This window comes from Pleurodeles waltl, chromosome 7 (genome assembly GCF_031143425.1).
Source record: "Pleurodeles waltl isolate 20211129_DDA chromosome 7, aPleWal1.hap1.20221129, whole genome shotgun sequence".
NCBI lineage: Eukaryota > Metazoa > Chordata > Amphibia > Caudata > Salamandridae > Pleurodeles > Pleurodeles waltl.
Window position 1 is genome coordinate 745,782,205 of NC_090446.1, and position 25,162 is coordinate 745,807,366.

Below are 25,162 nucleotides of genomic sequence, written 5' to 3' on the forward strand. Positions count from 1 at the left end.
TTTCTTCTATTATTTTGAGTAATCTCAAGGGAGAGGCAGTAGCACTAGCAGTGCGAATGCGTCTTCAGGACGTTCCGCAGATTAATCAGGAGCGGGAACTTCCGAGAATAATAGCAGAGACATATTCCAGTATTGGTCGCTATAGCCTAGGGGCTAGACCGCAAAAACCCCAATTACAGGGTAAAAATAATAAAGATAATGCTTAACAACAGCAACCTGAGGGTACTAAAAAGCGCTGGGAAAAGAAACAGCAAACACCTAAGAAAGATGGGGGACAGTCTCCGCAACCGGAGACCCCGCAGAATAGGTATAATCTCAGGAATAGGGATAATTTGAAGACGCCTGAAAGATATCAATATACTGATACACGCCAATCTCGTTCCTTTCAGGACTCCTCAGAGAAGAGAAGTGAGAGAGGTGGGCGGTCAGAGCGGAGAACTGAGTACGTGAAACCAAGACAGGATTCACAACGCTCAACGGAGGTTTCTATTAAACAAGAAGAGAAACCGCTGCAAAAGAAACAACAATTTAAAAAGAAGAAAGTGGCAGCAGTCTCAGTTAGACATGCCGCTCAAGAGGAGAGTTCTCTTGACGAACAAGACATGGACGTTGGCACTGTTAGACAGCGCGGCAGAGGTCACAATAGTTTGCCGGAGTCTTCTAGAGCATCTGGAGGTGAAAGCAACTGATGACTTCATACAAGTCGAAACGGCGGATATGCGAGTCTCTGATCCTGATAGAGTATATAAGGTGACTCTGCAATTAGAAGGGGTCATTGACCGCATTGTACACGCCATCTTTTGGGACCATGTGGTAAAATCATATGATGTTCTGCTGGCCGAACAAGAATGGCCGCCTGACTTTGTTTGCGACTGTCTAGTGGGGGAAGAGGTTATTACACCTTCCTTCTCACCACTTGTTCCGAGAGAACTAGCGGAGTCCTATAGTAAATTATGGGCTCTTGCACAGGCCCCCGCTCTTTATAGAAATAATGTGGGGTGGGATAGACAATCACCTTATCATGTAATTCCAATAAAGGGCGAACCTCAGCCGCAGCCGCAGTATCCTATCAAATTTGAAGCAAGGGCATCGGTTAGGAATATTCTTACACAATTGGAGTACCAGGGTGTAATTGAGCCCTGTGTCTCGCCGATGAATAATCCCTTATTTCCGGTTGCTAAACCGGACCATTCATATAGGATAGTGGTGGATTACAGACATTTAAATAGTAATACACGCACATATGCAATACAGAATTCACATAGCGCAGCGCTTATGAATAATATAGTGCGTAAAAAATACAAAACAACGTTAGATATCTCGAATGGATTTTTCTGCCAAAATATAGCGCCCGAAAGTCAGGACTATACCAGTTTCAGTGCGTTTGGCTCTCAGAAAAAGTTTTGTCGTTTGCCTCAGGGGTATAAGAATAGCCCAGGACTGTTTTTCGGCTCGTGTAACTGAAATTCTGCACGAGTTGGACCCTGAAGCGTTATCATATGTTGATGACATATATCTGACAGACGATGAGATTCTGCAACGTCTAAGGCGTGTATCATGCATTGTTGTGGGGTTTGCTGAAATTGGCTATAAGTTTAATTTTAAGAAATCGAAGATTGCCTTCCTCAGCGTCATTTTCCTGGGATATGAGTTGTCGAGTGAGGGCAAGAGCTTAGCGCCACATTTTTGGGAGAAATGTGCTCAATTGCAGCCTCCTAATACGGTTCCGAAGCTCCAGTCATTGTTGGGGTTTCTGAATTTTGGCAGAACTTACATTCCTGAATATGCTACACGTATAAAACCCTTATACGAGTTGATTTGTCCGAATATTTCGAGTAGATTTTGGACGATTGAACATACACATATACTACGAGATTTGCAAACTGATCTCATAGCAGTTAAACACTTACACACACGGGACAATAAGACACATTTAGTCATCAGGGTGATACCTGGGGCTGTTGGGTTTACGTATGTCGCCTTTAATGAGGGTGAGACAGTCCCGATTGCATACAAGTCCCACTTGTATTCTGCTGCAGAACAACAATTTGCACAGACTGAGAAAATACTCACTGCAGTACAGATGGCTGTGATCAAAGAAAGACCTCTTGCCCAGGGACAACGCATCATTGTCGTTTCCCCGATTCCAGCCTTAGAGGCTGTTACAAAAGCGAGTGTTCCTAATTCGAAAGCTTTACACCCGCGATGGATACAATGGGCTACGTCTTTGACTGCCACTGATGTAGATTACATATTTGACCCTAAACTGCAGACTCAAGAATTTCTTCAATATGAAATGGAGTACCCAGTTCCTGCTGGCACATTGCCTATTGACCAATATCAGGTGGTCATGTATACCGATGGCTCTGAGCAACCAGCGTTTGGGACTAAACAACAGTATTCTGCTGCATGTGCGGTGGTGAGCAGCACTATGGAGGGGGAAGTGTTCTGCCCCCGACATACTTATACTAAAACCTTGGGAGATTGCACGGCACAGCTGGCTGAGCTCAAAGCTCTATTGTTAGCGTTGGAGCACGCGGATCCAGCGACTTTAACCTTGCTGGTCTGTGACACCTACTACTGTGTTCAGTCTTTCAATGAATATCTACACTATTGGAGGTTGAATGGGTTTAGAGATTCTAAAGGCAACACCATTAAACACAAATTGTTGTGGGGTAAGGTTGCGGGTCTGAAAGAAAGGCTTCCTAAGGTCCATGTTGTGCAGCCACTTGGACACCAGCACGTTGGCATACACGTTGCTAGGAATACTTTGGCTGATGAAGCCGCGAAATCAGCAGTGGCTGTCGCCACTGTGGCCGCAGTGACTCGTTCGAGTTTCAAACCAGACACAGAGATTTCGGCTGCCATAAAAGCTACGGCTGATGGCACGCCATTTCCTACAGGATTTCCTTCTAAATAGAGTTACTGCTTGAGTAGTGCGCTACATGCTGTTGTTAATATTCCAGGCATTGGTGTACGTGTTCAAAAAATGAGGGGATTTAGGAGGGATTATGGTCCAGTGTATATCCTCCCAGTGGAAATATCAAGAAATACGTAATACACTGTTCCAACCAAAATGAACGAAAACTAATGGCGGGGGTCCTAAATTCTAGGAGCAAGAAACCTCACACATCCATAGGATGTCATGCTTCATCATCGGAACTGCTCCTCGTCAGACCGGTGCTGCAATGTCTGACGGGCACCACCCCTGGTGGGGGGGCTCTTTGCCGGAGATCTTTTTCAATGATGGTGCCATGACCCCAAAGGTGAATGAGTGACAAAGGAGATCGGAAAAAATCGTGGTTAAAATTGTCTCACAAAACTGCCACTGGGTCAATAGTTTTATTAGACCAGATGGACGGTCAGGACCAAGATTAAAAAATATATATAGTCATAAGAGTGAACCAGAGGTAATGCTCAATCACTCTATAAAGGATATTAAAAGGGGGGAATTGGGGATTTTCCAAAACCTACCCTATCATGGGTCAACATGTTTCGCATCCTGGTGGTCCATACGGATCCAGTGATGCTTCATCAGGACCTAGATGACTACGTGTATCTCCAATTTATATGGGCCACATATGTTTCCTAATTCGAGTGTACAGATTAACAGAAGCCAGAGATTATCTGGGAGAAATAACCGTCACTTACATAAATATGGAACCACTAATTCCTAATTGTCGCCCTGTAAATCAAAATACACAGGTTAATCAAGGATAAGGGCGAGTCATAACCAAATTACTAGAGGTCAATAGACCACACATACATCTAGTGGGAAATGAAGACAAAAGTGCTATGCAGTGAAAGTGTCAAAAAACGTGAAAGAAGCACACGCATGCATATGCACATAATACAGGCTTACCGTCCTAAATTAGAGAACGAGCTTCCTAGGAACACATAGACCTATAATCCAGCGTAATTATCGTCTATGGAAAAAACGTGAGAAAGATTAAACAAAGAAGGTGGAGTACCAAGTGGGTATCCAGATAAGTAAAGAGTGCGGTAGCATGGAGATATAGGTGTACTAGGAAATCCCTATTCGGGTGATCACAGGGAGGTACACAGCGTGGTTGATACCAACAAGTGCATAAATGGAGGTATCAATACGGTATGGAGGAGTTAACACTATAGAACTTCCATATTTGGCTGGCAATCAATCAATAGAACAGGCTGAGACAGTTATGTGTATCCAATCGTATCCCAAGGTTAACAACAGACCAGGGAAAATACCAGGAATGAAGTACAAACGGGAGGATCAAAAGGTCGTGGAGTCAACAGACAATCAGGACCGGAGAAAAACAGGTGTATTACATGAAGTCATGAGCGTCGGACCCCTATAGGATATGTGGGAGGTCCCATAACAATCATACAGAACCAGGTGGTATCCAATGGTTCACCATACTGACTAATTTGTATGCAAATGGTTAAGTCAGTCACTCAAAAATCTACATGGTAGCAGGGGATAAGGATAAAAAATATATTAAATGAAGTCAATCCTTCGTTCCGAGGTAGGTCCTGAAATCGGGGGCCCAGGATAAACAATAAATAAAGTCTAATAATAAATAGAGTCAGTCCTTCGTTCCGAGGTGGGTCCCGAAATCGGGGGCCCAGACTGTCTAGTATACGGGAGGTAATGCACTTACTTGGCAATTACGATGCTGTCGGGCGGAGAACCTACCCAGGTCCGTGGTTCCTGAACAGTGCAAGGAACGCTGGCCGGGTCGGTAAAAAACTAAGCGTCCCGGAAACACTGCATGCGTGTTTCCGGTGACGTGAAAGTCAGGCAGCCAGGCAGCGCCCGTGTAATGGGCTCAAAATAATGAAAAGTGAAGAAGGACTCTAACTCGAGTCCATCGAAGCCTACAACAATGGAAACAGAAGACAAACCAATACAATAATAAGGGAACAAACCGATGCAGTAAAAAAGGAGTCAGCCTCGAGGGCAAAAGAAAATAGAGGACATTAGTATAGTAAGATTGTCCCATAATTAGGGGAGATCGGAAAACAACAAAATCCAGCCAAATTCAGTCAGAAAAGCCATGGATAAATGGCCAACTCATGGAGGATGATATCATGACATACAAAAAATGTATATATGGCATAGTCATGAAACCGGGATAAAACCCAGAGAAGTCTCTAGATCAAAAATTGGAATTACTTCATTAGACTCATCCATGGAATATCATCGTTCAATCCAATAACATGAGTGCGTAATTTAAATACCCAGCGCTGTTCTAACTCAAAAAGGGAGTTTAATGTATTGCGCAAATCAATTTGAAGGACAACCCACCACAGGTCGTCTGGGCTATGTCTCCTCTCAAGGCAGTGTAGGGCCAGTTTAGTCGTGGTACGACCACATCTAATGTTGCTGCGATGTTCATTGATTCTCAGTTTTACTGTTCTCGTGGTCATCCCTATATATTGTAGATTACAAGGGCAGGTGATCATATAAACACAATTCTTTGTGTTGCAGTTGGTGTGTTTGACTAAATGCCATGTACCTATGGAGTCAAATTCAATGGATTTTAACTGTTTGGTGAGGGCACACACATTGCAGGTACCACAGGGAAAGTGACCGGTCACAGGTGGAATGCCCCATAATGATTGTAGTCGGGGGGTTGGAAGGGCAGAGCGAGGTCTGGTATGGACTAATAAATCCTTAAAATTAGTGGTGCGTTTGAAAGCAAACAGAGGTTTTTGGAATCTGCTCTCCACCGCTACATAGAATCGACCATCTCTTGTTCACAATCTTTTTAATGGAGTTGGAAAGAGGAGTAAACTTCGATACACAGGTAAGTTTGGAGTCTGGATTACGGGGAGTGCTAGATAGTAAAATGTCTCTATTGTGAGATTTTGCCCGTTTGTAAGCTGCCCTAACCACCGTGTCTGGATAGTGGTGATTGCCAAGTTTATTGGACAGGTCATCAGCTTGAGAATTGAACATGTGCATGGTACTACAGTTCCGTCGAAGTCGGAGGAACTGGCCGTAGGGTAAATTGTCTCTCAGTGCCTTAGGGTGGTGACTCTCATACAGGAGGAGACTGTTACGATCTGTAGTTTTTTGATAAGTATGAGTATGTAATTTCCCACCCTCTATGTAAATCATGAGGTCCAGAAAAGGTATCTGAGTGGCAGAAACAGAGGATGTAAATTTCAAAAAGGGATTCAATGTATTAATCCAGGTTGTAAATGCTTGTACCTCTGTAAGGGGGCCATGCCACACGATCAAGATGTCATCAATATACCTGCGCCAAAGTTTAATGTTAGCCTGAAAAGGATTTGTGTCAGGAAGTATGAACCGTGATTCAAAGTCAAACATATATAGGCAAGCGAGGCTGGGGGCAAAGGTACTACCCATTGATGTACCGTGGGTCTGATGAAAAAGAAGATCCTCAAACTGGAAGAAATTTTCTTTCAAGGCAAGGGATGCACAATGCATGATAAAATGTGCAGGGGTAGTAAGAGTTTGACTAGTAGATAAAAGAGCAGTCTCCACAACCTCTAGGGTAGCCTCCTGAGGGATGTTGGTGTATAAGGCTTCGACATCCAGAGTGATAAGTGCGTGGACTTGAGTAGTGGAATTGATAGTTTCAATCAGATTAAGGACGTCTTTAGTATCCATAAGATACGTAGTAGATGTCTGCACAATGGGTTGTAAACATTTGTACGTGAACTACCCAATAAAATTGAGAGACCTCGATTAATTTCTGCAGCACATGAGGGGGTGGCATCTGCACATGCTGGTGTGGCTGCCACGATTTCACTTTTACAGGCTCGTTACTGGTGGCCTGGTCTCTATAAAGAGACAAAGCAATATGTCCTTTGTTGTGACGTTTGTTAACAAATTCAAGCTTCGTCGGCTAGACGCCCCCAGCAGACGCCCCTTCTAATTTCAAACAAACCTTTACAGTGTGTGTACTTGGATCATTGTGGTCCGTTGGCCCCAGACAGTGCATATTAATATATTTTGGTTGCTGTAGATTCGTGCTCCAGATTTGTGTGGGTCTGGCCATAATGCTCGGCTGACGCTCGGACTGTTATTAAAGATTTGCGCATCTTTGTCGATACATTTGCAGTTGCGGCTTTTCATTCGGACCAGGGCCCTGCCTTTGCCTCTAAGGCATTCAGGGACACCATGGCTTCGTTGGGGGTCCAACTCAAATTCTCGTCTCCATTTCATCCCGAGGGAAATTCTGTCGTAGAGCGTTTAAATCGTGATTTAAAGCAATCCTTAACGGCCAGAGTTATAGGTACGGGTTGTAGTTGGCTAGCCCACCTGTATGGAGTACAGAGAGCCCTTAATAACTTGCCTAGAAGGTCACTGGGGGGTCGTACTTCATATGAGTGCCTGTTTGGAACACGAATGTATGTTCCTGATCTAGATGGTCCTGGTGTGGAGGCGGCGGATACGCCCTTTGACATAAATGATTGTGTCACTGTTTTGCAGGATTTACAACAATTCCGTGAATATAACTCTTCTGCAAGTGCTGCCTCCTCAGGAATTAAGGATGAGCCAGTAACTCCTACTGGTTGGATACCCAGGATTGGGGATCTAGTGCGTGAAAAGGTTGCAGTAAAGAAAGAATTTGGTCCTTCTTATCGAGCACCTGTCCCTGTGTTAGGGGTTAGCAGCACGAGAACTGTGATTTTACCGCCGCTGCAAGGGCCCAAAGGAAATCGCTTTGTTTCCATTGATAATGTCAAGTTACAACATGTGGCCGATTCTGCACAGCAGACCAAGAGGGACACCCATTAGTTCCGGAATCCCTCTCACTACTGGGGAAGAAGTCCCACTGCAGGTGATTTACACCGAAGCTGTTTCCTCTCCGAGCTTGGAGAGGGTGGAAGATGATCTTGCGATTGTTCCACAACAACGATTAATTTGGAATCTTTTGATCAAGTTGCTGTATGTTCTACAGATGCTTCTGAACATGTGGTTTATAGTGTGCCAAGGCGAAAGCCTCCATCTGCTTCTTTGTTCACAGTTGCACCTTTTGCAAGAACTGCCTCTGGCTGCTTCAACGACACAGATAATGCGGTGTACGGCTCCTCGTCCTCAATGTCTTCAGTCCGAGGTCCACGTAAGCTGCTGTGTTGGCTTAAACGCACATATTTTGTTTTTCCTTGGAACTATTTGTGGCTTTTTATGGCTGTTATGACTCTTTTTTTGTGGTTGGGATTTGTGGTTACTTTTTTTCTAGTAATACATGGTCATTTTCTTCCTGAACGATCTGACATTGAGCACGTGGAGACTGTGTTAAAACCACATTTTTCGTCTCATATGGTTCGAAGAGACTTGTCCAATGTAAACATTTCTGCAATACCGATTCCAGATGGGATTGTGTGGGATAAAGTAATGTTTGATATATATGGTCCCACTGAATTGATTCAAATACCGTATGTCCTCAAGTTATCAATGAATGATATTCTTATACCAGGCATTGTTTCTGATGATTGGGATGTGAAGACAGTAGATTCTATGCTGACAGACTTGCAATATTATACTGTCTATGACGATGAAGATGCTTACCTGTTTAGAGATAATCATGGTGACATGTTTTTCTACAACTATTATGGACACCACTTTATTCATAAAGCAAGTAGCCCTAAGTCCATATTTGATTATGTGCAATGGGAACATTGCCCAACTCCTCCACAAGGGAGTTCAAAAACGTATTATGATAAATTTGCATACTTTTCTGGGCATAATCAACAAAATGCTAAGTCTTACTGTTTTAAAGTTACTCCGTATGCTAATAAGCAAATGTTATTGACCGATACTAAATTACTATATTCAAATTTGTTTGTGTCTAAACTTTCAGTTGAGGAGTATGAATATTGGTTTAAGACTGTTGATTTGAAAAGTGTCTGGGGAACGAAAAATTGACAATTGCAAGGCAGGGACACATTATTTAGAGCATGTATTATCCCTGTGCAGATGATTTTCCTCAATGACGCGGTTCAAAAGACTAGCTGTTTGAGCTTGGCAACGATTAGAGAGTTAAATTTGCCTAGTATACCTGTCCTTTCCAAATTGAACAATTGTCAGCGATATGTTAATGCTACGTTTAGTGAGTTTACACACTGGGTCCAGAATGGTACGCTTAACACTTCATTGGTACATCCGGGCGGGTGGTTATTATGGCCTGTAGACACTAATAAGTGTCATCAATGTTTTGTCACCTCTTCAGGGGGGTTCAGGACTAGTAGGGCAGACCCTCTTTACATTTCACCAGAACATGCTGATATCATAACTACATACAGCGTGGGAAAGCTTTGTCAGCAATGGTTGAAGTCGTCCACGCTGGATGCAGTTAAATCACATCTCACGTTACTGTCTAATGATACTGACTTACAAGATTTTTTGTCAGGACCTAAGGTACCACGGAAGAAACAATTTTTTTACGACGTATATATTGAGATTTGGAAGCTTTCACAGCAGGAGGCAGCGGCCCGGTTGAGGCAAATTGATCAGGAAAACCTGATGCAGGCTTTGTCTGTTGTAGATAATGGCATGCATACCCTTTCTGACAGTGTTTACACAATTGACAGCATTGTTTCCTCTGCTACAGACATTATTAAATCAGATATGTCTTCTTTATATCATGGGCAGAGTCAGACGCGGTCCATCATGCAGCTGGGTTGGACTCTTCAGACCTTGAAGGCAGGTCGCGTTCCGTGGCAGCACATTCGTGCCAGAGAGATCTTTGTCTCCTTTAGTTTAACTCGTCAACAACAGCTGATGGCTAAAAAGGAAGCGACGTATGTCATGTTGAATATTGAAAAATTTGAAAAACTGCCTTTCACGGTTGCTGAGATTCCGTCAGCTGAGTGGTTGATTCATGGGGTAATTAATATGCCTATCTCCACTCTGCAATTTACTTCTTGTTTGAAGCACATTCCGGTGGGTAGATATGAACGGTTGGGAGACAGTTACATACATGAGGTGTGGGAGCTTCCCTTTCTATACAGATGTATTAATGGTTTGAGGGAGTTTTTTCTTAGCGGTAGTGAATGCAAAACTTCTGTCAGCCATTCCATGGTTTGTAAACAGCTGTCCTTGCACGGAGCGTGTAATGCTTCGATTGCTGACTTAGCTTGTTATCTGAAGGGAGTTCCAGTCCCGGTTATTAAAAACACTTTCCAGGTGCTTTCTAACGGCAGTTACATTGTTCTTAACAGTGAACGCTGCTGTGTCATGCGTGCCGGAATAGTTTACGTTGTCGTTGTCACCAAGGCCGTTACGTGCTGCTGGAATGTGTTGTTTCCCCCGACTCAAATTAGGGAGGTAGCGGACATATGGCCTCATATTGCTACTTCCAAGATTAATTTCGACAAGTTGAGTCGACTGAAGGCTTTATTGTTTCAAAAGCATGTGGCCCTTACATCTGCTAGCGAGACCTATGCACTATAGGTGGCAAGGTCATCAGCGGAAATACAGTCCCTTTTGAATACTAACTTTCCGAGTCACTTTGGTGAACTTGTGGGACGTATATTTAATGCGTCCAGCACTGCTGGAATTGCACATTTTTTTAAAGCCGTTGGTGTTGGTTTTGCTCACACCTTCTCTTCCATATTCGGTTTGATACCTTCAGCTATACACTCTATTTTCGGAAGCATTTTTGGGGGTTTCCCGATTACTTTGGCTTTATTGGCTGGAGTCTTGCTATTGTTGCTATTTTTTCGCAATGGCTGTCCCGCCACGACGAGATCCTAAATTGCTGCTCCCGTCAGCGCAGCTGTGTCGTGAACGCATGATGCAGCATTTTATAGCAACACTCCTGGGACATTTGGAGTGTGACTGGTCTCTGTCATTCCGACCAGTTTTGGATTGTGTGCAACCCGTGTTTCGGTGCCGTTGGGGCTCGTTTGAACATGCACTGGCTTTCTGTCTCTCCCTGCAGTGCCCTCCAGTGGTCGAAACTGATCTGTTGATGTTCCCGATTAGGGCTCATTCCCAGACTTGTGCACTACGGTTGCGTTTGCTTCATGAGGCAGTGTATGAGATTTCCTTCCTGGAGGAAGATGGTATTGTCTCATTCATAGGCCCTGCACGGGGTGCCGCCATGAATGGTTTTGGGGCTTTGGAACACACCTGCTCCATGTTACTTTGTGGCGTGGATCTTCTGATAATGAAATATATCGAAGTGAAGGAACTCCTGCTTTCTATTGCTTCTGTCTGACAATTGAATTTTTTTTCAAAATTGACATTATATTGAATTTGGCTTTATCGTCACATGTTTCCTAAATTTATGACTTTGTTGTCTTCTGACCTTGTCGAAATATATATAGTTTTATGTATTGTTTATATCTGGGGCATACTTTTATATTATTGGAACCACTTGCTACCGACAAGGGGAGGGTGTAGTGTGGTTAGTTTTACGTATCCTTTGCGCATTAGCTTCGGGCTTTAGGCCTTTGTGCACTTTGCCCTGGACGTATTTTATTCATTTGCTTGCAGCTTAGAGCCTCTGTGCACTTTGCTCTAGATGCTTTTTATTAGGCTTTGTACTGTTATTTTTCAAATAGCCAGTCCTACGGTCTTGTTTTTTATTCATATCACACTGTTTAGCCTACTTCAGCACTGGAGTTCTCCATAACACATTTCTGTTCACTCTGTGCTTCAGTCAAGGATACAGTCTGGTACATTGCCGATAGACGTGGTAGGAGTTTAGTCTTTGGCATTCCTGCGTAGGCACATTTTGTCATCACGCTGACATGTTAGTTATAAAATCACTTCCTTGTCCCAATACACGCAAGAGGGAGATTCCGACCAGGGAACCACAACTAGACGCTGACTGCCTCGTTGCAGATGCTGAACCAAGATCACAGGCCTTTGCTCAGGTATGAGGGCTGATGTCTCCCCAGTGATTCAGAAAGGCAAGCTAGAAGCTTAACATGCTGTGCTCGAAATAGATCAAGCAGAGGGAGAGTAGAAACTAACAGATACGATGATAGCTTTGTTCCTTTGTTTTACTCTCCTGGTGACTATTTCAATCCTACTGTGTTGTATGGTTCTGGTTATTGTGGCTCACGCCTTATTATCTAAAATGCAGTTGTTTTATTAAAACATTATATAAAACTTATACTGCCTTTGTCATTTGTATATAAGATCGTATTGTAAATGAGAGAGTTGGTTTGGATCTGAGTGACCACGACTTCCCTGAGAAGTTCCAAAGATGTCATGCGCTCGGCTGCCCAATCATCTCTTCCCCGTGGGAGAAATGAGGCACTGCTTGTTAGCCGGAGCAAAAAACAGATTTAGGGTGACAGCGTTCCTTACACGTGGTCAGACTCAGTCTCCCACACTGTTATCGATCCTGTTGCCTAGAAATCCAGTAGTCTCATTTAGGATAATGAGAGCCCACGCGACAGTGTGACCGGAACTTCAATGCACGGCCCTCCTGGGACAATGCCGCCCGACTTCCAGAGGGGAAATCGACGCAGCGCCAGCCGTGAGGGAGAAATTTCCCTGCATCGCCCACCGGAACGACGCAGAGCTGGTCAACAAGCGTAGGATTCCACGCACAGACCCCAGGGTGTCTGAAAACCTTGTGACCCTAAAAGGAGACCCGTCCGCGCTGGGAATCGACGCAGCGTTTTCCCACGTGAAAAATAACGACGCAAGTCCGTGTGTGAAGGGGCGAAACCGACGCACACGCCATTTTCCACGCATCTCTTCCTCTGTGGCCCTTTGCGGAGATTTTTCACTCCAACCAGGTATTTTGTGCTTGAAAGAGACTTTGGGGGTCATTCCGACCAAACACTGCACTGCGGTCAAATGACCGCGGCGGTGATCACAACTTTTCCGCTGGGCCGGCAGGCGATCTCAAGCAGATCGCCCGCCGGCCCAGCGGGAAACGGCAGATTTGCTGGGGTGCGACGGGTGCAGTGGCACCCGTCGCGATTTTCAGTGTCTGCTTTGCAGACACTGAAAATCTTAATGGGGCCCTGTTAGGGGGCCCCACGACACCCGTTCCCGCCAGCCTCTTCCTGGCGGTGTAAACCACCAGGAACAGGCTGGCGGGAAGGGGGTCGGAATCCCCATGGCGGCGCTGCATGCAGCGCCTCCATGGAGGATTCCCTGGGGCAGGGGAAAACCAGCGGGAAAACGCTGGTTCCCCTTTTCTGACCGCGGCTTTACCGCCGCGGTCAGAATTGCCCCGGAAGCACCGCCAGCCTGTTGGCGGTGCTTCCTCTGCCCTCTGCCCTGGCGGTTACAAACCGCCAGGGTCAGAATGAGGGCCTTTGTTTGCTTTTAAAAAGACTTAAGACACTTTATATCACTTTCCGGTGATATCTTTACATTTTCTTATTGCATCTTTGATCGTTTTTGACCTGCAAATATCCAGATAAATATTATATATTGTTCTAAACACTTTGTGGTGTATTTTTGTGGTGCTATATGGTGTTATTGTATGATTTATTGCACAAATACTTTACACATTGCCATCTAAGTTAAGCCTGACTGCTCAGTGCCAAGCTACCAGAGGGTGGGCACAGGATAATTTAGATTGTGTGTGACTTACCCTGACTAGAGTGAGGGTCCTTGCTTGGACAGAGAGTAACCTGACTGCCAACCAAAGACCCCATTTCTGAAACTGGGGCCAGATGTAGCAAATTTAAAATTTGCGAGGTGCAAAGTGCGAGTCCATGCGACTCGCACTTTGCACCTCGCAAATTGGTATGCAGTACGGTGTCTCAGACACCGACTGCAAGTCGCTATGGGGTCGCAATGACCCACCTCATGAATATTCATGAGGTGGGTCGCAAATTGCGGCCCCATAGCGAGTATAGGCACTCGCAAACATGGAGGCCTGCTGTCGTCAGCAGACCTCCATGTTCTTGACTGCTTTTTAAATAAAGCAGTTTTTTTTTTTTTTTAAGTGTAGCCCGTTTTCCTTACAGGAAAACGAGCTGCACTTAAAAAAAAAACGAAACCTTTAGTTTCGGTATTTTTTCAGGGCAGGGAGTGGTCCCTTGGACCACTCCCTGCCCTGAAAAAATATTTGTGGGTCCAGTCACAAACTGGAAGGGGTCCCATGGGGACCCCTTCCAATTTGCGAGTGGGTTACCATCCACTTGAAGTGGATGGTAACTGCGATGCCATTTGCGACCGCGTACGCGGTCGCAAATGGTATTGCATACCACTCAGACTCGCAAATAGGAAGGGAACACCCCTTCCTATTTGCGAGTCGGAAATGCATATTGCGAGTCGGTACCGACTCGCAATATACATTTCTGCATAGCAAAGAGGCATTTGCACCTCGCAAACGGCGATTTTCGCCGTTTGCGACGTGCAAATACTTTGCTACATCTGGCCCCTGGTGATTAGCGGTGAGGATAGGACTTGTATTTGTGCAGTGACATACAGTAGCTAAGTATTTCACTACCTACCCACAGTTGAAGGTCAACTTGATTTTTATCTCTTTTTGCAAATTTGTTTTTCCTGACAATTTTCTAAACCTAAATCCTCACTCAACATGTCTCAGGCTGGGTCTCAAGCAGGAGATTTCGACATAGCCCTGTTGGTGACATATACTGTCAAACAGCTAAAAGGGTTCTACAGGGAGATGAGTGTACCCACCCAAGGGCCCTCCAGAAAGGAGGACTTGCAAGTGATGCTGAGGGCCTGGGCAGAAGCCCATTTAGAGGAGGATGCTGAGGAAGATGAGCCAGAAGATGGCCCCTCAGAGGATTTTTTGCCATCAGTGGGTGATTTTACCACTGCAATTGTGCCCCCTTCCAGACCAGGGAGCAGTGTCTCTGATCAAGGCCTGACCGCAGAGGAAAGGAGAGAGGAGAGGGAGTTCCAATTGCAAATGGCAAGACTGAAAATTGAGGCTCAAAAGGAGGAAAGAAGGGCAGAGAGTGCCTTGGCTGAAAAGAAACTTTTGTTGGCTCATGAACTGAGCCTCAAGGAGCTGTATCTCAAGGCAAAGCAGTCTGAATCCAGCAGTAATGGTGGCAGCATACAGACAGGACCTGCTGGAGAAAAGAAGGTTTGTATACCCAAAAATGTGGTGCCCAGATTTGTGGTGGGGATGACATAGATAAATGGCTAGCTGCTTATGAAGTTGCACTAAGGGCTCATTAGGTTCCTGAAGGGCAATGGGGTACAGCTATGTGGAGTTATGTGCCTCCATTGGGGAAGGACACACTTCTCACATTGGACATAAAGGATCAAAACACATACCCACTTCAGAAAGCCACTTTACTTGGCAAGTTTGGTCTGACCCCTGAGAAATACAGTCAGAGGTTCAGGGACAACACCAAACTGTGCACACAAACATGGGTAGATTTCTCTGACTTTTCCAGTAAGGCACTGAATGGATGGGTGCAGGGCTGCAAAGTAGATGATTACACAGGATTGTATAATTTGATTCTGAGAGAGCATATGCTCAGTATTTATTTTACAGAGTTGCGCCAGCACCTAGTAGACAGTAAGCTGACTGATCCCAGGAAGCTTGCTGAGGAAACGGACCTCTGGACTAGTACCGGAGTGTCCAGAAAGGTATCTGGGGGTGGGGGGACACCCACAAAGGTGGTCAGGGTTCCCTTCAGAAGAAAGAGGGGGAAGAAAAACTTAAAAACAAGGAATTCTCAAAAGGCCCCCAAAATAGTTCCCAAGGGAGTAGTGGTAACCAGTCCCGGTCTGATTCACAAAGAAGAGGTTTTACTGACCATAAGACAGGGAGGTTTGTACCCCAATGTGCAGAGTGCAATACGTATGGGCACTCTGAGCGTGACTCCAAGTGTCCCAAGAGGGCACAGCCCCCCAAAGGAGGGCAGACACCTGGGTTGGCTAGCGTAGCGCTCGGGGAGGAGATGGTCCCAGTCAGTTTTAGGGAGCAGACAGAGGTAACCCTAGTGTCCCTGGGGGATGCAGAGATGGTGCCAAAAACCCACATGCCTGCCAATACTTCCAAGTATAGGCAGTGGGTCACCATCAAAGGGTGGGGGCTCTGCGTGACACAGGAGCCAGCATGACTACTGTCAAGGGTCAGCAGAGCAGGTCATCCCAAATACATTCCACCAAGTCATAGTCGCCGACAATCGTGAGAGCGCCCTACCGGTAGCTCTGGTTCCCTTTGAGTGGGGGGGGTCTCTGTTACTCTAAAAGTAGCTGTGAGTCCTGCCACGCCTGTAGATTGTCTGTTAGGAAATGACCTTGAGCACATTACCTGGAAGGAGGTAGAGCTAAGGTCTCACTTGGAGATGTTAGGATTGCCTGAGTAGGTCTGCATGACCACACGGTCCATGGCTACCCGAGAGGGAAGTCAAGGGCATCTGGAGCCTGGAACAATGGCCCAGTTAACTGCCAAGAAGAGGGGCAAGGGGCGTGGGAAACCGGTCCCAGAAGTTCCCGCAGTGGTTGGCGGAGTTCCTGAGGAGGAGGCCCCAGAGCCAACTGGGGAAGACATTGCCTCCCTAGGTGACCTACCTGAGCTTGCTGGCTGGCAAGTTGAGGGTGGGCCCACCAGGGAGGAATTCTGCAAGGCGCAGAAAGAATGTCCCACTCTAGAGGGCATGAGGAAGCAAACCTCAGCCCAGGCAGCAGGTGAAGCCTCTGGCGATCACCACATATATTGGGAGAATGATCTCCTCTACAGTGAGCCTAAGGTTCCGGCCATTGGGGCAGCGCGTGCGCTGGTGGTCCCCCAGTGTTACTGGACCTTCCTATTGGGACTGGCTCACCACATTCCTCTGGCAGGACATTTGAGGCAAGACAAGACCTTTGCCAGGCTTGTCACCCACTTCTATTGTCTCAGAATGAGGACAAACTCAGATACATTCTGTAGGCCCTGTCCTACCTGCCAGGCCAGTGGTAAAACAGGAAAAAGGGTTAAGGCCCCCCTGATTCCACTTCCTGTCATTGGCACCCCCTTTGAAAGGGTGGGCATCGACATTGTTGGTCCATTGGACCCCAAAACTGCCCTAGGCAACAGGTTCATCCTGGTTTTGGTGGACCATGCAACCAGTTACCCAGAGGCAATCCTTCTGAGGACCGTAACTGCACCGGTGGTGACCAGAACTCTGATGGGGATATTTACCCGTGTGGGATTCCCAAATGAGATAGTGTCTGACAGAGGCACTAACTTCATGTCTGCATACATGAAGTCTATGTGGGATGCGTGTGGTGTAATCTACAAGTTCACCACATGCTATCACCCCCAATCTAATGGTCTTGTGGAGAGATTCAACAAGACCCTGAAAGGCATGATCACAGGCCTCCCTGAGGCCCTGAGGCGTAAGTGGGACGTCCTATTACCATGCCTTCTCTTTGCGTACAGAGAGGTACCCCAGAAGGGGGTAGGGTTCAGTCCCTTTGAGCTCCTCTATTGGTACCCTGTCAGGGGACCATTGAGCATTGTCAAGGAGGGGTTGGAGAAAGCTCTAAAGGCACCCCCTCAGGATGGGGTCAGCTACATGCTGGCCCTCTGCAACCAGATGCACCGCTTATGGAAAGTTGCCAAAAGTACCCTTGAGGCCAGTCAAGAGGTAATGAAACGCTGGTATGACCAGAAGGCCACCCTGGTAGAGTTTCAACCTGGAGACAAAGTGTGGGTAATGGAGCCAGTAGAGCCTAGAGCTCTCCAGGACCACTGGACTGGCCCATTTGAAGTGAAGGAGCAGAAAGGGGAGGCCACTTACCTAGTGGACCGCCAATCCCCCAGGAACCCCCTAGGGTGCTCCATGTCAACCAACTGAAGCCTCATTTTGAGAGGTCTGAAGTCAACATGCTTCTGGTGACAGATGAGGGGGCGGAAGAGGAGAGTGAACCTCTCCCTGACCTCCTCGCTGCCAAGGAAGGTGATGGGTCAGTGGAGGGTGTCATTCTCTCTGACTCCCCGACCCTAGACCAGAGAGGGGGCTGCTACCAGTTACTGGAACAGTACTCTTTCCTGTTTTCTCTCACCCCTGGATGCACACACTTGTGTGTCCATGATATTGACACGGGAGACAGACCCCCTGTAAAGAACAAAATTAGCAGGTTGTCAGACAAGGTGGAGGCTAGCATCAAAGAGGAAGTCTCCAAGATGTTGGCTCTTGGGGTTATTGAGAAGTCTAGCAGTCCCTGGGCCAGCCCTGTGGTGCTGGTACCCAAGGCTGCTGCCCCCGGTGCCAAGCCAGAACTGAGGTTCTGAGTGGACTACTGGGGTCTCAATTCAGTCACACGGACTGACGCTCACCCCATCCCCCGAGCTGATGAGCTCATAGACAGGCTAGGTGCTGCCAAATTCCTCAGTACTTTTGATCTCACATCAGGGTACTGGCAGATCGCCTTGACTGAGGGGGCTAAAGAGAGATCAGCATTTTCCACACCTGAGGGCCATTACCAATTCTGGGTGATGCCCTTTGGGTTTAAAAATGCCCCCACTGCCTTCCAATGGTTGGTAAACGGGATCCTAGCTGGCAAAGATCCCTTCTGGGCAGTCTACCTAGACGACATTGCCATCTACAGTGACAGCTGGGAGGAACACCTGCTCCACCTCAAGGAGGTGCTTCAGGCCATGCAACAGGCAGGCCTGACCATCAAGGCCAGTAAGTGCCAGATTGGGCAGGGTTCCGTGGTGTACTTGGGACACCTAGTAGGTGGTGGCAAGATGCAGCCACTCCAGGCCAAGATTGAAACTATCAAGGCCTGGCAACACACTAGAACCTAAACAGAGGTGAGAGCCTTCTTAGGCCTCACCGGGTATTACCGCAGATTTGTCAAGGGCTACGGAACCATAGTGACACCCTTGACAGAACTCACATCCAAAAAGCAACCTAGGTTGGTGACTTGGACAGAGGCTTGTCAGAAAGCCTTTGACTCCCTGAAGGAAGTCATGTGCACGGCCCCCGTGCACAAGGCCCCTGACTACTCCAAGGAATTTATCATGCAGACAGATGCTTCAGAGCATGGCATAGGGGTGGTCCTAGCACAGCTAAACGAGGAGGGCCTAGACCAACCAGTAGTCTTAATTAGCAGAAGACTATAACAGAGGTGGAGTGCAATTGAAAGAGAAGCCTTTGCTGTGGTCTGGGCACTGAAGAAGCTGAGACCATACCTGTTTGGGACCCACTTCCAGGTTCAGACAGACCACAGGCCCCTCAGATGGCTCATGCAGATGAGGGGTGAGAATCCAAAACTCTTGAGGTGGTCCATTTCCCTACAGGGGATGGACTTTACGATGGAGCATCGCCGAGGAGTTGACCATGCCAATGCTGATGGTCTCTCCAGATACTTCCGCCTTAGCGATGAGAGCTCCCAGGAGGTTGGGTAGCTCTCCCCACTTTCAGCTGGGGGGGACACATGTTAGCCCTGACAGCCTTAGGGTGGTCCCCCCTAACATTTTGCATGCCTCCCTCCACTTTTTGGACACTGTTTTTCCTGGTTTTTAGACTCTGCACACTTTACCACTCCTAACCAGTGCTAAAGTGCAAAAGCTTTCTCCCTTTAAACATGGTAACCTTGGATCACACAAAATTGGACTATTTGATTTACTTGTAAGTCCCTAGTAGATTGCACTATATGTGCCCACGGCCTGTAGATTAAATGCTACTAGTGGGCCTGCAGCACTGGTTGTGCCACCCACTTTAGTAGCCCCTTTACTTTTTCTCAGGCCTGCCATTGCAAGGCCTGTGGGTGCAGTTTCACTGTCACCTCAACTTGGCATTTAAAAGTACTTGCCAAGCCTAAAACTCCCCTTTCTCTACATATAAGTCACCTCTAATGTGTGTCCTAGGTAACCCCTAGAGCAGGGTGCTGTGTGGGTAAAAGGCAGGACATGTACCTGTGTAGTTTACATGACCTGGTAGTGTAAAACTCCTAAATTCGTTTTTACACTACTATGAGGCCTGCTCCCTTCATAGGCTAACATTGGGGCTACCCTCATACATTGTTGAAGTGGTAGCTGCTGATCTGAAAGAAGTCGGAAGGTCATATTTAGTATGGCCAGAATGGTAATACAAAATCCTGCTGACTGGTGAAGTTAGATTTAATATTACTATTTTAGAAATGCCACTTATAGAAAGTGAGCATTTCTCTGCACTTAAATCTTTCAGTGCCTTACAATCCACGTCTGGCTGGGTTTAGTTGACCGCTCCTTGTGCATTCACTCAGACACCCCCCAAACACAGGATACTCAGCCTCACTTGCATACATCTGCATTTTGAATGGGTCTTCCTGTGTTGGGAGGGTGGAGGTCCTGCTCTCACACAAAGGACTGCCACACCCCCGACTGGGACCCTGGCTGACAGGATTGAACTGAAAGGGGACCTGGTGCACTTCTAAGCCACTCTTTGAAGTCTCCCCCACTTCAGAGGCACATATGGGTATAAAACAGGGCCTCTGACCTACCACCTCAGACACTTGCTGGAGAAGAAACCTGAACCAGAACCTGCACCATGACAAGAAGAACTGCCTGGCTGCCTAAAGGACTCACCTGACTGCTTTCTACAGAGGACTGCTGCCTTGCTGTTGCCCTGCTGACTTGCTGCTCTCTTGCTTTGCTGCAGAAGTGCTCTCCAAGGGCTTGGATAGAGCTTGCCTCCTGTACCCTGACGTCTCAGGACCAAAAAGACTTCTCTCTTGCAACTGGACTCCTTGTGCGGTGAAAAACTTGACGCCCAGCTGGTGCACAGTGAAAAATTCACCGCTCGCCGAACCGGAACGACGCCACTCGACTTCGCGAGGAAAAGATCGACACAGCGCCTGTGGTGCGACCGGATCTTAAACGCACGGCCCACCTGGGACAATGCCGCCCGACTTCCAGAGGGGAAATCGACGCAGCGGCTGCCGTGAGGGAGAAATTTCCCAGCATCGCCCACCAGAACAACGCAGAGCTGGTCAACAAGCGCAGGATTCCACACACAGACCCCGGGGTGTCTGAAAACCCTGCGACCCGAAGAGGAGACCCGTCTGCGCCGGGAATCGACGCAGCGTTTTCCCGCTTGAAAAATAACGACGCAAGTCCGTGTGTGAAGGGGCGAAACCGACGCACACGCCATTTTCCACGCATCTCCTCCTCTGCGGCCCTTTGCAGAGATTTTTTACTCCAACCAGGTATTTTGTGCTTGACAGAGACTTTGTTTGCTTTTAAAAAGACTTAAGACACTTTGGCCCGTATTTATACTTTTTCTGCGCCGCATTTGCGTCGTTTTTTGACGCAAAAACGGCGCAAACTTGCAAAATACCATTGTATTTTGTAGGTTTGCGCCGTTTTGCATCAAAAAACTGCGCAAATGCGGCGCTAAAAAAAGTATAAATACGGGCCTTTATATCACTTTCCAGGGATATCTTTACAATTTCTTATTGCATCTTTGATCGTTTTTGACCTGCAAATATCCAGATAAATATTATATATTGCTCTTAACACTGTGTGGTGTATTTTTGTGGTGCTATATGGTGTTATTGTATGATTTATTGCACAAATACTTTACACACTGCCTTCTCAGTTAAGCCTGACTGCTCAGTGCCAAGCTACCAGAGGGTGGGCACAGGATAATTTGGATTGTGTGTGACTTACCCTGACTAGAGTGAGGGTCCTTGCTTGGACAGAGGGTAACCTGACTGCCAACCAAAGACCCCATTTCTAACACCCGGTATAGAGGCTACTTCCTTTCCAAGATGGCTGCCACATTTTCTTACCTTTTTAATCACATTCTCCTCAATATGGCCGCCTTCTTACTTAAAGACAGTCCCTGGCATGAAAACACTGGGAGCAACAAGTGTAACCACTTTTGGCTCCAGGCTTTCTTTGTCAATTATGTGCTTTCATGCTGGCACATGGGTACTCCTTATGCTGTTAAGGTTGGTGATATAGCTGGTGAAATGGGTTATAAAATGCCAGTTTTTTTGCATGTAATAATTAGTTTGCCCCCTATTTTCTAGACTCGGTTGGTTCCGATGGGGACATTTGGTAACTTGTTTTGCCCCAAGGTCAGTGGGTAGCTCGCCTGCTGCACAATTGTTTCTATTACTGATAATTTGGTAGCAATTTGTTTTTTGGGTTCCAGTAATTATTGCTAATTGCCCATTGAGGGCCTTTATTGAGGATCATAACTACAGTTGATTTATTGTAGACTTCTTAATTGACAGATGTCCTGCAAAGGTTTATTCTTGTGGGTTGTATCATTAGATCACTTCTGCTGTGCTACTCACTGAGTGATTAGTTTGCTTAAGCATGGAATGACTTCACAGCTTCATGGCACATACCCTTGCCTTGGTGAACCCACAGAAAAAAAAGTGATTGGTTTGTGTAAGCATTGGTTGGGCTCACAGTTTTTGTGACACTGGTGACTATACATTGATCCTGATTCCTTACTGTTCTAGAACACATTCAGTGGTTTACTAGCTTCAATTATCATCCTGATTCAAGTGTTGGTACAGTATGAGACCCTGCATGGCAAATCTTTCCCACATGTGATGCATGGTGTGGCAGCACATTTATTTTTTATTTTTTACATATAACAATATCTAATCTATTCCTTTTTTTCTTTTTTTCTCTCAAACTTTTTTCTTTTCTTTTGTCTTTTCCTGCTTTTAACAGGTCTTGGTTATGTAGTCAGTGACTACTTATGTGCATCTCAGGCATCATTTGTATGTCCTGTTGATGATCCCAACAATCAAATAAGGGATCAAGACGTTGTCGACATTTAGTACTTGGACTCTGTAAAATAATATATGTTTTAAAAGGAGCAGGAGTATTGTAAAATTGTGACTTTAGCTGTACTTTCTGTCACATGGGGTATGCCTGAGTAATTATGATTTATGGTTTCCAAGAGGCTTTTGGTTTCCCACTACACTGTTTTCTTACTTTTGTTTGGAATAAATATACTGGTTTATTGCGTGTTTTCCATAGACTTCATTGTGATTCTATGTGGTATTTAAATCTATAGTCCTTTTATTTAAGGGAGACTTGTTCTTTATAGCATACAATAAATATGGCATGAGGGTAAAACTTTAGTCAATGATTGTACTTTTCTTGATTTTATTTAGTCCATTCAGTTGTTTTTGAGAAATTAGCATTTTAATAAGTGATGGAGTTTTGAAAGAAAAAGCTAAACTTTAGAGATATCTGGGCCATTAATTTCTAGAAGATCTCTGGTACCAAAGCCATTGACATCTGAGACTCCAAACATTGATGAAATACCTGGATCCAATAGGATTGGCCATTTGTCATTTATCAATGTTTGTGCAATGGAAAAGCGTGTCAGTTGGCTGCAAGTGCCTCCTGCCAACAGCCATTTCACACCAAAAATATGTCATAGAGGCTTTGGGACAGGATCTAACAGAAAGCTCTGTGCCTTGGAGAGATAGGCATGTGAGACTTGGGTGCAAAACCTTCCCCTGCATAGCAGGGTTTGGCAGAACGGTGGTGTGGACAATCGCCATGAGTGTAGGCATGATCATTTGGTCAACCATAGCTGCTCATGGCCAAAGACTATCACAGGGTGGGTTAGCTCATGGACGTTTGATGCAGGTCTTGTTGCAAACTCCTGGTGCACATGTTTAAAGGCCTTGTACAGCAGAGATTCACCAGATGGAGGGTCGGGCATAGTACAATTCGAGCATATGACAGTTGCATGTGGTATATCATCATAAAACAAAAAGGCTCAGATTTATGAGGGCCTAGCGCCATCCAAATGCCACATTAGCATCATTTTTTTACACTAATGTGGCATGGGAAGGCCAAAAATGCTGCAACATATTTACAAAGTGGAACAATACTTGCACTGTATCACCTTGTAACCCCTTGCACCACATTATGCCTGTGGCAGGCATAATGTAGGAAAGGGGGGTGTTCTGACACTAGGGGGGGCGATAAAATGGCGCAAAGAAATCTAAGAGAGGCGTTAAAGGGAGGCTCCCATTGTTTTCAATGGGCCTCTGGGTGCTTTGCAGGATTAGCATCACAATTTTTTACCCTAATCCTGCAAATCGACGGACTATCATCAAATATTATGACGCTACTACCATGACATTAGGCCATGATGCACCATTTTTTAAATATTAAGGGGCATATTTATACTCTGTTTGCGCCGGAATTGCATTGTTTTTTTTGACGCAATTCCGACGCTAAACTAACTCCATATTTATACTTTGGCGTTAGACGCGTCTAGCGCCAAAGTCCATGGAGTTTGCGTCATTTTTTAGCGTGGACACCTACTTTGAGTTAATCACATGCAAGGTAGGCGTTCCCGTCTAAAAAATTGACTCCGAGGCATGTGCGTCGTATTTACACTTCCGGGCAAAATTCACGCCCGGGAGTGGGCGGGTCCAAAAAAATGATGTATGGCCGCTTTTGCACCGTTTTTTAGCGCCTGCAAAAGGCAGGCGTTAAGGGACCTGTGGGCTCTGAAGGAGCCCAGAGGTGCCCTCCCATGCCCCCAGGGACACCCCCTGTCACCCTTGCCCACCCCAGGAGGACACCCAAGGCTGGAGGGACCCATCCCAGGGACATTTAGGTAAGTTCAGGTAAGTCATTTTTTTTTTTTTTTGTGGCATAGGGGGGCCTGATTTGTGCCCCCCTCCATGCCACTATGCCCAATGACCATGCCCAGGGGACAGAAGTCCCCTGGGCATGGCCATTGGACAAGGGGGCCTGACTCCTGTCTTTGCTAAGACAGGAGTAATTTCTATGGGGGTTGGGAGTGAAAAAAAAATGACGCAAATCGGGTTGAGGCGAAAAATTTGCCTCAACCTGACTTGCCCCATTTTTTGACGCCCAAGCCCCATATCCCCCTACGCCGGCGCTGCCTGGTGTACGTCGTTTTTTTCCACGCACACCAGGCAGCGCCGGCGGCTAACGCCGGCTAACGTCATTGATTAAATACAGCGCCCGCATGGCGCTTCAGAATGGCGTTAGCCGGCGCTAATTTTTCTGACGCAAAACTGCGTTAGCGCAGTTTAGCGTCAAAAAGTATAAATATGGGCCTAAATACAGTGCACACATAATAGCGTTAGGGGGAGCTAAGTGGCACAAGAAAAGTGATGCTGCACGAGGTGCAGCGCCACTCTTCATCAATCTGCCCCAAAATATCACTGAAATGAACACAGTCAAAGGGTCATTATGTTTCCTATCTAAAATCTAAAACTCTATGAAATTCGTGAGTTATGGAGTTATGGTATAATAGGGAAATCATAAACCCCCTTTGCACTGTTGATGAGCTC

General features: G+C 46.2%; 1 protein-coding gene across 1 annotated transcript in view; it reads left to right on the top strand.

Moving 5' to 3' along the window:
• TRPC7 (transient receptor potential cation channel subfamily C member 7) overlaps positions 1-25,162 on the top strand; it is a 1,529,313-nt gene that overhangs the window by 375,203 nt on the left and 1,128,948 nt on the right. The gene's annotated exons all lie outside the window — the stretch shown is intronic.